The sequence below is a fragment of the Passer domesticus genome, chromosome 10 (genome assembly GCF_036417665.1).
Source record: "Passer domesticus isolate bPasDom1 chromosome 10, bPasDom1.hap1, whole genome shotgun sequence".
NCBI classification, from domain to species: domain Eukaryota; kingdom Metazoa; phylum Chordata; class Aves; order Passeriformes; family Passeridae; genus Passer; species Passer domesticus.
Genome location: NC_087483.1, coordinates 11,510,780 through 11,523,221, shown reverse-complemented (window position 1 = coordinate 11,523,221; position 12,442 = coordinate 11,510,780). Strand labels below are relative to the sequence as shown.

At 37.0% G+C, this 12,442-nt stretch overlaps 1 long non-coding RNA gene across 1 annotated transcript; it reads right to left on the bottom strand.

The window, feature by feature from the left end:
• Positions 1-1,557: 1,557 nt before the first annotated feature.
• On the bottom strand, positions 1,558-6,100 carry LOC135309412 (uncharacterized). Its single transcript, XR_010369683.1, has 2 exons — positions 5,527-6,100; positions 1,558-1,936 (listed from the first exon to the last, which is right to left on the bottom strand). It is a non-coding gene; the product is annotated as an uncharacterized LOC135309412 (long non-coding RNA).
• Between the last annotated feature and the right edge of the window lie 6,342 nt (positions 6,101-12,442).

Here is a 12,442-nt window from a genome sequence, read left to right as displayed (position 1 = left end):
GCTTACGGGTGTGTGGTTGAGTTTGGTCTTGGCAAGTTTTGGAAAAGGAAATGTGTTTTTTTATTTATTTTTTAAATAACTGAAGAATATGCAATTAAATTTACCTGTGATAATTATGCTTTCTAAACAAGCTGTCAATAAGTCTAACTAGGGAGGGAAAAAAGTCTGTGGTGTTGCTTCCCGTGAGTTTTGTGACCTTCAGCAGCTGTGCAGAGGAAATGAGCATTCCCACTGCTGACCAGACAAACAACTCTCAGCCATTATAAATTCTGTTAAGCAGCAACTACTTAGCTAATCAATATGCATATGCAGATGGATTATAATTTTGGCATCTCTTGAATGGTAGGAGTGACACTGGGAGCATGGCAGGGAGCTGGAGTTAAGGAATTAAGACAGAAAACCTCTGTAGCAACTCCATTAACTTCTGTTCTACCATACTAATGAAGTGAAGTTACAAGAAAATAGTGCCAAAAAGAAGAAAATGGAAAGAAATTTCAACAACATTTGTATTTTAAAATTGAAATTATTATTACGTTGATTAAAAGTTGTGTTTGGTTTCCCTTATCTGATTCTTTCAATTTGTATAAAATCTTCTCATTGTCACGTGGTTTAGTGCTTCTCAATGTTTTTATTATGTCCAGTTAAAATTTTAAACTCTTTTAGTATATGTAAATTAGTTTAAAAAAAACCTCCAGATACTAAACCAAATAATTAAATCCCTCAGATATTTCTGAAATAGTGACCAAATGTCTATGCATAAAAGCAGTGCAATTTGTGCAATCCATCTCTGAGCTGGACTAGTGAAAAGATAGTAATAATAACTGACATAGCTTAGCACAAAATGCATCTGCAGCTGGCTATATAAATCATAGTAAAATGGAATGCTTAGGTCAATAATTATTTAGAAACCTGAAATAAAATCTTGTATCTGTAGTCAGCCACTTAACTGACTTTATAATGACTTCCATATGTGCAGGTGGTTAAGACTTGACAACAAGTAATAGTTATATGATTGTCTTGGTGATGGAACCAGGGCTTGTGTACCAAAATTCTTTACAGCTATGGCATTAAAAAACTGGAGGGTATGAAAAAGCTATTTCCTATAGAACATTTGAAATTCCCATGTCTGCCTTCTAAAAAAGAATAATATTACTTTATGGGTCAAATAAATATTAGTGGCAAGATAACAAGTTTTTATTTTGATCAATGTTCCTTGATGTGAATCCTAAATCACTGGGTTAGAGCAAAATGAGAAAGTAATGTAAGTCAGATTTGCTTAGTCCACTTGCTTAGTTAGTCTGTGTGATGTTGATAAAGTGAATGTGACTGTTAATTTTTCGTTTGTGATTTCCTCATTTTCAATGTTCTCACTGAGCTTTGTTGGTGATTGTTGCCTCAGGCAGTGCCTGGGAAAATGGAACTTCAGTGGGATGCAGAAAACATATGCCAGACTGGTTTTGCCTTTCTTCTGCAGAGTTCTTCTCTTGGCACGTGACACACACAGAACAACTGGGTTCATTTTACATTGTGTACAGCAATTATAATCTAAAAACAGAGTGCTTTCAGTCAGGAAAGAATAATATTTATTAATCTTATGCTGAGGTTGGGTGTAGCTTACAAACAGAGAACCATGAATGGCTTCTAATCTAATATCCCTTGTTGGTAGCTGTTCTGCAGTGTTTAGCAGTGAATCCTTGCTCAACAAAATCTGCCTGCACTGTCATCTCTTGTGTTGCCATCAACAGAAGCTGTGTCTTTTTGTCCCCCAAGGTTGAGTTTGAGTAACTGGCACCTGAGATAGGAGATCTGTTGTTTTAAAGCACTGTTTGCAGCCATGACTTGTCATGTCAATCCAAAATGCATCCCCAGCTGCTGAAGGTGCTCCTGGTTGTCCCCACAAGGGCTGGTTGGGCTCTTTGGTTCCTTATCCTCTGTGCTGCAAAAGGAGCAGAACTCACTGAGCTCAGCAGAGAGGGAGAAACAAGAAACAATTTTCTTTTCAAATGATTCATTAGTAATTGTTTCCCTGTGTAAGCATCTCAGAGTGTCTTGACAGTGAAACTGACAAGCAGCTTACCTGCAAAAGAGAGATTGTCATCGGCTTTGCCAGGTGGAGTGAGCTAAAAATGACAGTTCCCTCAGCTGCCAGTGCCAGGTATTGTTATTCAGTAGAAAATTAGTTTAAAAATGCAGATGAAATTCTGCCTTTGCCAGCTTTAAAATAAATCATATACAATATTAACTCACAAGAGACAGAAATAATTCATTTGAAATCTATTTTGCATTTCTGTATTGAACTTCATACATTTTCTTATCAAAGGTTGCCTTGCTGTCTAATAAGTCAGCTAATTTTGAAAGAAAGGCTGAGCTTCAGGTGAATTACAATGATCAAGGGCTTTAGAGTGCTTTAAGGATTTCCTGAGCAATAAGACGGTAACAGAAAGCTTGAGTAATACTCTAAAATTCAGGAAGTTCACAATTTCAGTGACACATTGGATGCTGCTAGCACAGTGCATGAAATACATGATGTGTGTTAGGAACACTGCCCTCCTACTCGAGGCCATGACAATGTTTAGATTTCTGGCAATGAAAATCTTATTCTCTTTCCATCTGATAAGCATAGTCATTGTTTGCTGACATGGCTAGTTATTCTAGATTAAACTTAAATCCTATTCTGATCAGTTTCACCCAAGCTGTGATAAAGCTCTAAATATTTTTCTTACGTCCTATTTTTATAAAAGGTTCAAATTTTCTGTTTTTTCTAAATATTTGAAATAGAAGCATGAAACAATTGTATTGAGACAACCGGGCTTAGAGATTGTAATAATTACACAAAAGACTGATGAACTGGAAAAGCCAAATGCTCCCTGTGAGTGGAGTCATCACTAGGTGTCACTGGGAATTTGACATAAAGCAATGGGAAGTGCCAGAGAGAACATTTTTCTCTTTACTGGAACAATAGTCTAACTATTTGATAATTACAAAGAAAAAACTCTTGTTTTGGTTTCCCTGAAATTTTTGGAGAAAGAGATGTAGGGATCAAGCGAAGTAATTTACTTTAAGTTCCTAAAACCCCACACAAAACAACAAAAGAAATCTAACAAATGACAGACACTTGGGTCATATCTGTTTATCAAGATCCCTTTGCATCCTTTTAGTCATGCATTTGACAAAGATTTCTCACTATTTCTTCACTTACTAGGCAAAAAATTGGTTTGTTTCTTTTACTAAAAAAACCCTTAATTTCAGGCAGACTTTTGTACTTTCAAATACAAAGTTTTCAGTTCTTTTAAATCTGATAGTATTAATAAACTTCACTGGCAAGTACTTTGCTTCTGTTATCTCACAGTTTGGCCAGAAACTTCACCTGAGAATCTGTTTATTCTGGGTTTTTTAAAATGTAATTTGGCATTTCCTGTATAAATACAGAAAATATTTAGATTAAACCCCATGCTTTCTTTTTTACCATAATGCTGCTATATAATTTGATATTTAGATTGTAATATTGTGTGTACTAGGGACACTTCTAAATATGACTTTATAATTAAGGAATGGATTGCAGCTGGGATAAAACTACCTACTAACTTACTAGAGTTGTGAATATTATGTACTGGAAGAGTTTGCAACTTTACTTCATTAAAGGAGTTCCCATCACATCTGCATGGGCTAGAATTAAGAAATAATGCTCCCTACAGGAATTACTCAAGTGGGAAAATTAGTACAATATAAAATTATCCTAAAACTGAAGAACTTAAGGATTAATACCCTAGACGCAATTAATATGACCATAAATTAAAATATTCTAGCTGTTCAGATGTAAAGAGTCAGGCAAAAGTGTTAATGGGAATGCATATTCAAGGGATGCAATAATCCTTATCCATGGCTGTATACAGCTTGGATATAACAAGACCAGAAGAAATGAATAGGTATCACTCCTTAAGGTTTCTTTGTGATTTGTAATTTTATGGTCTATGGACATGGGGGAAGAAATGGAAAAAGATTTTTAGTGAACGATTGGAGAAATATTTAAAATATATTTTACTTTTTCAGGTTTCTTTTGGCAAAGATATTGTCAAATGCTCTGTTAAATTATTTGAAACAAGTAAATAATTTAAGTAATCAGCAACTCAGAAGAAACTTTTTAAAGTTTTCTTGCAGAATTTGGTTGTGGTTTTCTTGCAGAGAAGCTTTAATTCTTGGAAACTGAACTAGTTAAAAGAGGCTCAAGTGTTTTGGCCATTTCAATATCCTTGACAGCTTTTAAATATGCCTTTTTTCTTTTTAATAGTACTGATTTTTTTCCTTGTTGCAAAATCAATAACTTAAATCTGAAATGCATTAACAGTATGAATTTAATGATTAAATTAATAAAGCATTCTAAATTGCAATGGAAATATGTAAAAATCTGAAAGAAATACAGTTTTTTGTGGTATTGGTAAAAAAAAGGGCCTTTTTTGGGTTGGAAGGGGTGCTTTTCTGCATCCATGGATTTTAAGTCTAAAATTGCTGAAAATTGACCAAAAAGCTTGAATTCTTTATAAATATTGAGATTCTTATTTTAGCTGAATTTTCTGTTCACTGAAGTGTATGGTTTCTTTGTGTTTTCCATGGCTTTCATTTGGCACATTTTATGAAAACTATCTTGAAGTAAACTGACTATATTCCATGTGGATAAGGTAAAATTGCTGTAGGTAGGAGTGGGGTTTTTCTTGCTGGTGTCCATTAATACCTGCAAAAATATAATGTATTGGATTCTTCAACAGCCCAGAATCAGCAAAGAAAACCCAGCACAATGTTTATAATCTGATTTCTGTAAAGAAACAATAAAATTACAATCCATGTATTGCAGTTTTCCTTGAGTTTTATATAATGTGCTGAAATCTGCTTTCTAGGGCTTCCCAGCTGATGATTGTTATTCACACACACACACCTTTTCATTACTTTAATTAAACACAGACAATGATAAGATATAGAAATGTTGAAAATAAGATGTTTTATGTAGGAGGTCAATATGAACAATTTAAATGCACCTTAGCAAAGATTCCTAAAAACCGCTTAGGTCTTTATTGTAGCCATTTTTTAGTCTCTAAAATAAGGAAATGTAGCTCTCACTTTTTTTTTCCCCACCAAGAAACCTTTCCTGCTGTAAAGGAAACGACAGCTGCTTCTACCCATGTCCTGCAGAAATTGAGATGTACTGATAGAGATGTACTCCAAGTGCAAAATGCAAAATATTTGTGTCAGGAAACTCAAGTGCGATGTCTCAGTGACGGCCAGGAAGAACTTTTCCATGGCCAGCAGACACCTAGGATGTGGAAAAATTATAAACTCGGTGTGGCTCATGTTCCACTCTAGCAGTGCCGAGAGACAAGGACAGGAATAAAATCCTCTCAATCATCAGGAACCTGTGGTGGTGAGATTTTTTCACAGGGAAAATGGCCAGCGTTGGTGTAAAGAGGCCTGTGGCCCTGAGTGGGAGGCTGCCCCCTGAAATTCTGAAGGGCAACAGATATCTCCAGAACCAACCTGCCACCAGGTCTGACTCGGGCTACCATAACAATTCCAAGTGCCTCCTGAGAACTGACACCAGGAGCCATGAATGGTCACTTCTGATTCCGAGAGTAAGGGGCCGGCGTAGGCCTTCAGGGGCCTGTGGTCCTGAGTGCCCGGCTGCCTGCTGAGGTTCCACATGGCGAAGGATGCCCAATATGCCACCATGGGAATTTCCAGCTCCTTTGAGAGTCCCAAGCTCCTCCTGCAAACTGACACCAGGAACCTGGGCTGGTGAATTTTGTTTCCCAGGGAAAAGACCGGCATTTTTGTTTTCATGGCGCTGTGGCCCTGAGTGTGGGACTCTGTTCTGAAATTCCGCATGGCACAAGATGCCTCCCAAACCCAAGCTGCCACCACCGCACACTCAGGCTGCTTTGAGAGTCCCAAGCGCCTCTTGCAAACTGACATCAGGAACCTGGGCTGGTAGTTTTGTTTGCCAGGGAAAAGGTTGGCATTTTTGTTCAGGAGCTGTGGCCCTGAGTGGCCAGATGCATGCTGAGGTTCCGCATGCCGCAGGATGCCTTCCAGACCCAAGCTGCCAGCACAGCAAACTCAGTCTGCTTTGAGAGTCCAAAGCACATTCTGCAAACTGACACCAGGTGAGTTTTGTATCCTAGGGAAAACACTGCCACTTTCCATATCTTTTATCCTCCTGCTGTTTTTTGGGTGCATGGCTGAAGGGTTGTGAAAGCAAACCCCAGTATGGGAAGATATTGCAGAGGAACTGTTGTGCATTTCCTTTTTTTTTTTTTTCCCTGTCTTTTTTTTTGCTTTATCTTTTTTGCTTTATTTGCTATATGGATCAGATTTTCAGACAGCCATGATTGCACCCAGTCAATACTGAGTTGGGTATAGTAGTTGCTGTTGGAAATGTCCCACATCTGTTCCTGGCCCTTCCAGGTATGGAGGAGCTCAGATGTGTTCCTCCATCATTTGTTCTTCTGTATGTTTCTTACCATCTGAACTCCAGGGTAGATTTCTTTTTTTTTTTTTTTTCGATTTCATAGGCAGTCAATAATTTAAAACATTATTGAGAGCTATTTTGATCTTTCTGCAAGTGGCAATATTTTGTCCATTAGCATTTCTGAGAATTTTTTGGCATAGTTGTAAAAAATCTGGTACTTCTTTCTCAGGTCAACAGACCCTTAATGTAAGTGATTTAAAATCTACCTTTCATTGGTAGCTTTTGGATGAACTGAAGCAGTGCAATCAATAGTTTCTTCTCACTGTGAGCCATTGAGGATAAATTTTCCAAGCCAACTGTGAGATTTGGGTGGATGTATATAATTCCAGGTACAGGTGGTGCTGTGGCAGAAATAGTGCTTGGGAGTGCTTTGCCTGCTGCTTCCTGTAACAATTGTGTTAATGGGAACATCACTTAAAACTGATACTTTTCTCTCTAGCTATGCTCTCATACCCAAGATCATTACCTCAAAATATTACTAAATGAAACCTTTAGGTGCTATGTATTCCCACTGAAGTCAGCCAAGCTCCCAAGTGTGGAATTTGATCCTAAACATGGAAGTGGACATGTCTTTCTCCTTGTGTTTTGTGTCTTCTTGCCCCCCAGAACATTGTTGTCAGGTACCCACAGCGACAGTAACAGCACCAGGTAGAAAAATCTACACTGAACTTGGAAGAACAGGTTTTAGCAATGACTCTTGTGGCTATGAACCAATGTTTCAGGGCAATTCAAGAGGGAATTTGGCTTGGGTAGATGGAGACCCAGTGCATGCAGTGTCCAGCCTGAGTTTCGGAGTCTCTTGGTGATTTCTTTCAGACCCCATGTGTCTCTGATAGTGGCACTGGAATTTGGTGGGAATTGGGCCCTCTTCACCCACTTCCAGGGTGATTTTCTAGAGTGGTCTTCCAGGGCAAGCAGTGTAGTCCAAATCCAGTGTTTTATGTTAATATAGGTGGAATAAATCTCTTCATTAAGTGAATGAGGAAAAGAACCTGTTTTATTATTCTAAGTTCTGTTTCAATCTCGTTCTTATGGGATCCACATGTGTGCTTGAAACAAACCTTACTAATGAGCGGTCATCTTCTCCTCTTCTCAGTTTGGACTATAAAGGTCATCTATAAAGAGAAACAAAAAAGTCTTCATGAGCATGAAATAAAAACTGAGTATCTAGGAAAAGAATTTTAGATTCATACATTTGTTATTATGCCATTAAAAAACTGCATTTAGCTTTCATTCTTTTCTCTTTTTTTGTTTTTTGTAAGGTGTTTTGAAAGTGTTATTCATGGTAAATAAAATATTAACATTCTTTCTCCTCTTTGTTGAAATATTTATAGGTAATCTTACTCTTAGTGAATTTCAATTAAAATTTAATTCTCTTTGTGCAACCAAGGCAACCATATTGATTAACATAGCAGGCTGGCATCTTAGTATTTCACTGTAATAAAATCAGTGTCTTTACAGCAATCCATTTAGTATAGTCTGTATTTTGTTATCTATTAAATTGTAAATGTGGGACTTTTTGAAGTGGCTGTGCAGAGCAGTTAAAGTGAGCAGCAAACTGATGGTAACACTGCTGCTCTCTGACAGCTCCAGAAGAAATCTAAAGCAAATTAACTATTGTAATTTCCTTGGAGAGGGGAATTACAATAGAGCCTTGGACCCTGGGGTTCTGTGTGGTACATCTGTAGGTTGTGGAGTATGAGACAATGAAATAATTGTGGTTGTTAAAACCAGTTCTAAATTGGATCCAAGAAATGTTCAATAAGCCTGCTCTACTCGAAGCAATGCTGGCTGAGCTTTTGGTTCTGTAGCTGGTAACTGTGGCCACCACTCCCTGGGACACTCAGGAGTCCAAGGATTCCTGTAACTGATCCAGGTCTTGTGTGCAGAAATGGTTTTGTTAACTCACTGCATTTATTGACTACAAATTGTTTCCCTTCTTCATGACTGCAGAGATGCACACACACATAACCTGTCCTCAGATGTGCCCTGGCATAGTGTGGCCTTTGGACAAAGCACTTTAGGACATGCCTAGATAACCACAGGAGTTACCCAGTTAGCATCAGTGGCTCTGCTAATACATATAAAGTTAGACAAGGGCTTATGCACTTCTCAAGGCTCGGTCTAAGCTTTTTGTAGTATTACCTGGTCTAAGTCCTGTGATGTGCTGTAACTTCATTCTTAGGAGATAACGTGCTGATATTGAAAGAGTTACAATAGCTGTTGTATTTGCTGGTGGAGCCAGGGATATTCCTAGAGCACAGGAAGAGTGCATTGTTCCACGCCAGCAGTAAATATTTCTGTCTGTTTTAAATGGAGAAATGTCCCTACCCTATGACTACTTGCATATGCATAATTGCTTCTAATTTCTAGCTGGTAAAATGGCATTTAATGAATACTTTAGCTACAGAAATCAACGATAATCCATTTTAATTTGGAAGTATTACTGGAATGCTAATTTACCATCTACTCTGTGTGAACAAATAATAATTTCTTATCTTATGAAACCTTTATGAGAAAGTACTGGAGGATTTAAACAAGAGGTGAAAATTTTCTTGTGCCTCACTGAGGGGAGACTTCAGTATTTTGTCTTGAGCTCTCAAATCTTCATTTGTATTGCTTTGAGAGCAAGTAAACAGCATTTTCTTTCACTTTGCCTGGAAAATGTGGAGTTGAATTATTTTCCATTTCTTGGAAAATCTTAAGCAGAGCTCAACACAGACAAAATCTGAGCAGCTTTCATCCATCCTTTCTCACAAAGAAACCCCAACCAACAACAAAAACAAAATTAAAAACCCAAACAAAAACAAAAAACCCCCCCAACCAAACAATAATCATGCATCTGTAAAAAATGTTCTTTTTAATAGAATTGGATGTATTTGTAACTATTTTCCTCAGAAAAAAAAAATCAACTAAATTTACATTTTAATTTTTTAATAATGTATCATCAAAACCCCTATTTCTTTTTTCAAATAGACCTGGTTTACTATTTAATTTCATTGATGCCCATGACAGCACATACAACTGAAGGATGTTCTCACACCTGGCTTACTTGAAAGCTTGTCCTAGGAACAAAATATTAGATAGGTTTGTATAGATTATAGGCCAAATACAGCAACATTGAAAACTGTAGTATCACATAGTAACTTGGATAGGAACCTTTGGAAATCGCATTTGGAGCAGGAAAAAAAAAAGGAGTTAAAATAAAACCTCTCACCAAAATATGCCTGTGGTTCATCAGATTTGGCGTGGCTGGAATCCAGTGTATTGGGGAACAGGATTCTCTGGAGGAAATAAACAATAATTTAGTTGCAGAAACTGCTATAATATTAAGTGAAGTGAGAGTCAAACTCAGTAAACTGCATGTATATCTTGAACTTGATTTCCCTGATGTATTATCTGTCCATCTTTAATACCTTAAAATTATCTTAATATCACTTCAGCTCAAACATTAGCTCAGAATTTTAAGTTCCTGCCTGCACAGTACAATGGTCATGGTAAAGATCTTTTAGGTGTCTGTTCAAAAGCTGCTTTCCTCAGCAGGGAGATGATTTTAGAGTTGTCAGATGTGCTTTGGATAAGTGTCATACTTTTATTTTAAGATATCAACATTAATAATTCTTGAGTTCCACTCAGAAATGAATGTAGGCGAGGGAAGCAGAGATATTCTGTTTGTCCAGAAACAGATCTGTGCCAGGTTTGGATGGAAGTCTGGAGCTCCTGCAGCAGACCCTGCTGGGCCTTACCAATTCCAGAGGCATGTCAGCCTAAGTCTTTTCAGGGAGATTTTTCTCTAGCAACATGAGAGGGGGAAAAATGACCATTATTTATTGAAAAAAAAATGCTCTTCAGTTCACGTAGTGTTTCTTTCTCCTCTCAATATTGTGTCTCTTAATGCCTTACTCCTCCTGTCTCCATTAGGCCAACCTCTTAAAGCATTTCCAAGAGAGCCAGATGAGTGAGTAACTGTACATTTAATTTCCCAGACTGAATGTTTAATTTGAAATCAGTGTTTAGTTTCTCAGATCAAATGCAGCATGTAATCAAGCAGGAGTTCTGTAACTGCAATATTCCTTGCTCAGAGAAAGGAGACCCACAAATTCTGAATAACCATGGAATTCTGAATATGCGTTCAGTCTTACTGATCCAGCAGTCTCTCCTTGAAGGAACCATACGCAAAATAATTTCATTTTGCCTTGTAGTGGATGACAGGTCTGCACAGAATGAGCTGTTAAGGGCAGTAACTTTATGAAGTGCTCTGAAATGCCTGCAATTACCTGACCATATTCTACCAGTAATTACATTCTCAGGTCGCTGTAGCACAGAAAGAAAAGAAAATTAAAAAAAAAAAAAAAAAAAAAAAAAAAAAAAAAAAAAAAACCCCAGAACGAAATATTAAGCTTTCTTCATGTAATTTTTTCTTCTGATGAAATCTATACTTTTGCAGAAATAATATTGGAATTAAACAAGTGGTTTTTGGGAGCTCCACTTATTTCCTACAAATAAACACGCAACTTTTGTTGCAGTTCTACACAGCTCAAGCTGTAAAATGCAAAACATGGAGACTTAGCAAAAACCCAAAAAAAGTTTATGTACCTTGTCCATGCCTTTTGCAAGACAATTGCCATGGTATGCACTGAACATGTGACATGAGTTATGTGGCCATAGCCGTGGGGTTTCTCAGAGCTCTGTTTCATGTCAGCAGTGCTTCACTTGCTTTTCCACTGGCTCTCTGCACCAAACAACGAAACACTAAAAGTTGCAGTGCTTACAACAGCTGACCAAACCTTTTTGGAGTAGCTGAAAATAGAAATAAAGAGCAAATAGGCTGGTTTACTGGAAAAGAAAAATTCAGAAATGTACTTTAGGTGTTGCTTTCCCTTTCCTTAAGCAGAACCTAAAATCACCAAGTTTCTTCTATCTTGATGGACCACTTCAGATCATTTTCACTGACTTCTCTTTTGCTCTGTCCTCTGAAATCATAAGATTGAAAGAGCTCTAAACCACTTTGTGGAAGCACCTATTTATTTGCTTCAGAATTGAAGTGATCCCAAGACCCTTTTTGAAGTCTTGGAAAGTTAGCTGAATGATTCACAAAGAATAATATTTCTATTCAGTTTTTCTGTTTTTTTTTTTTTTTTGGGTTTATTTGTTTTTTGGGGTTTTTTTAAAATCTATCAAAAAAGACAAGTAGAATACACCTGAAGGGTCTTGTAGCAGAAACATCAATAAAATGCTATGGCCTCTTTGACTTCACTCCAGATGTTTGGGTCTCTAGATATTTCGCCACTTTTTAAGGGGGATCAAAGGAGATTCAGCGAATGAGGAGATAATCCCCTGCTGATTTTAATTAACAATCCTTTTGCTCTTCTTTATTCTTGAAAGCCTCTTGAAATTTTCATAACTTTTGCTTTGTATACAACAGATGGTGGAATAAATAATTTGGTGTTTTGATTTGTTTTTTTTTTAAATGGTGTATAAGTCCAGTTCACCATCTCTATGTATTTCCTTAGCAACTGCAGTAACAAATACATGCAATATTAGAGGGTTTGCTGCCATTCTTGTTGGTTTAGATAACTTTTCCACTGCCTAATGCATGAAATCGTATTTCTGCCCACTTAGATCTAAAAGCAGATTTAATAAAACACATCAAATTTACTGATCTGACCTCCTCATTTACACATTTGTATTTCTTTTTCTGAGGGTGTTAATCCTTCAGTGCCATCTTTCCTGATCTATGTGCAATACCTCTGAAGTTTAGCCCTTCACAATGGCTGATTAATTTTAAAATTCTGCATTTCTCTTAACACCTAAAAAGAAAAATCATCTTTTTTTTCCTTTAGTTTTTTTTTTTTGCCATCAATAACATATCTTTTTCTATCCCTTTTTTCTCTCCTAGAAAAACTACAATATATAGATAGTCTT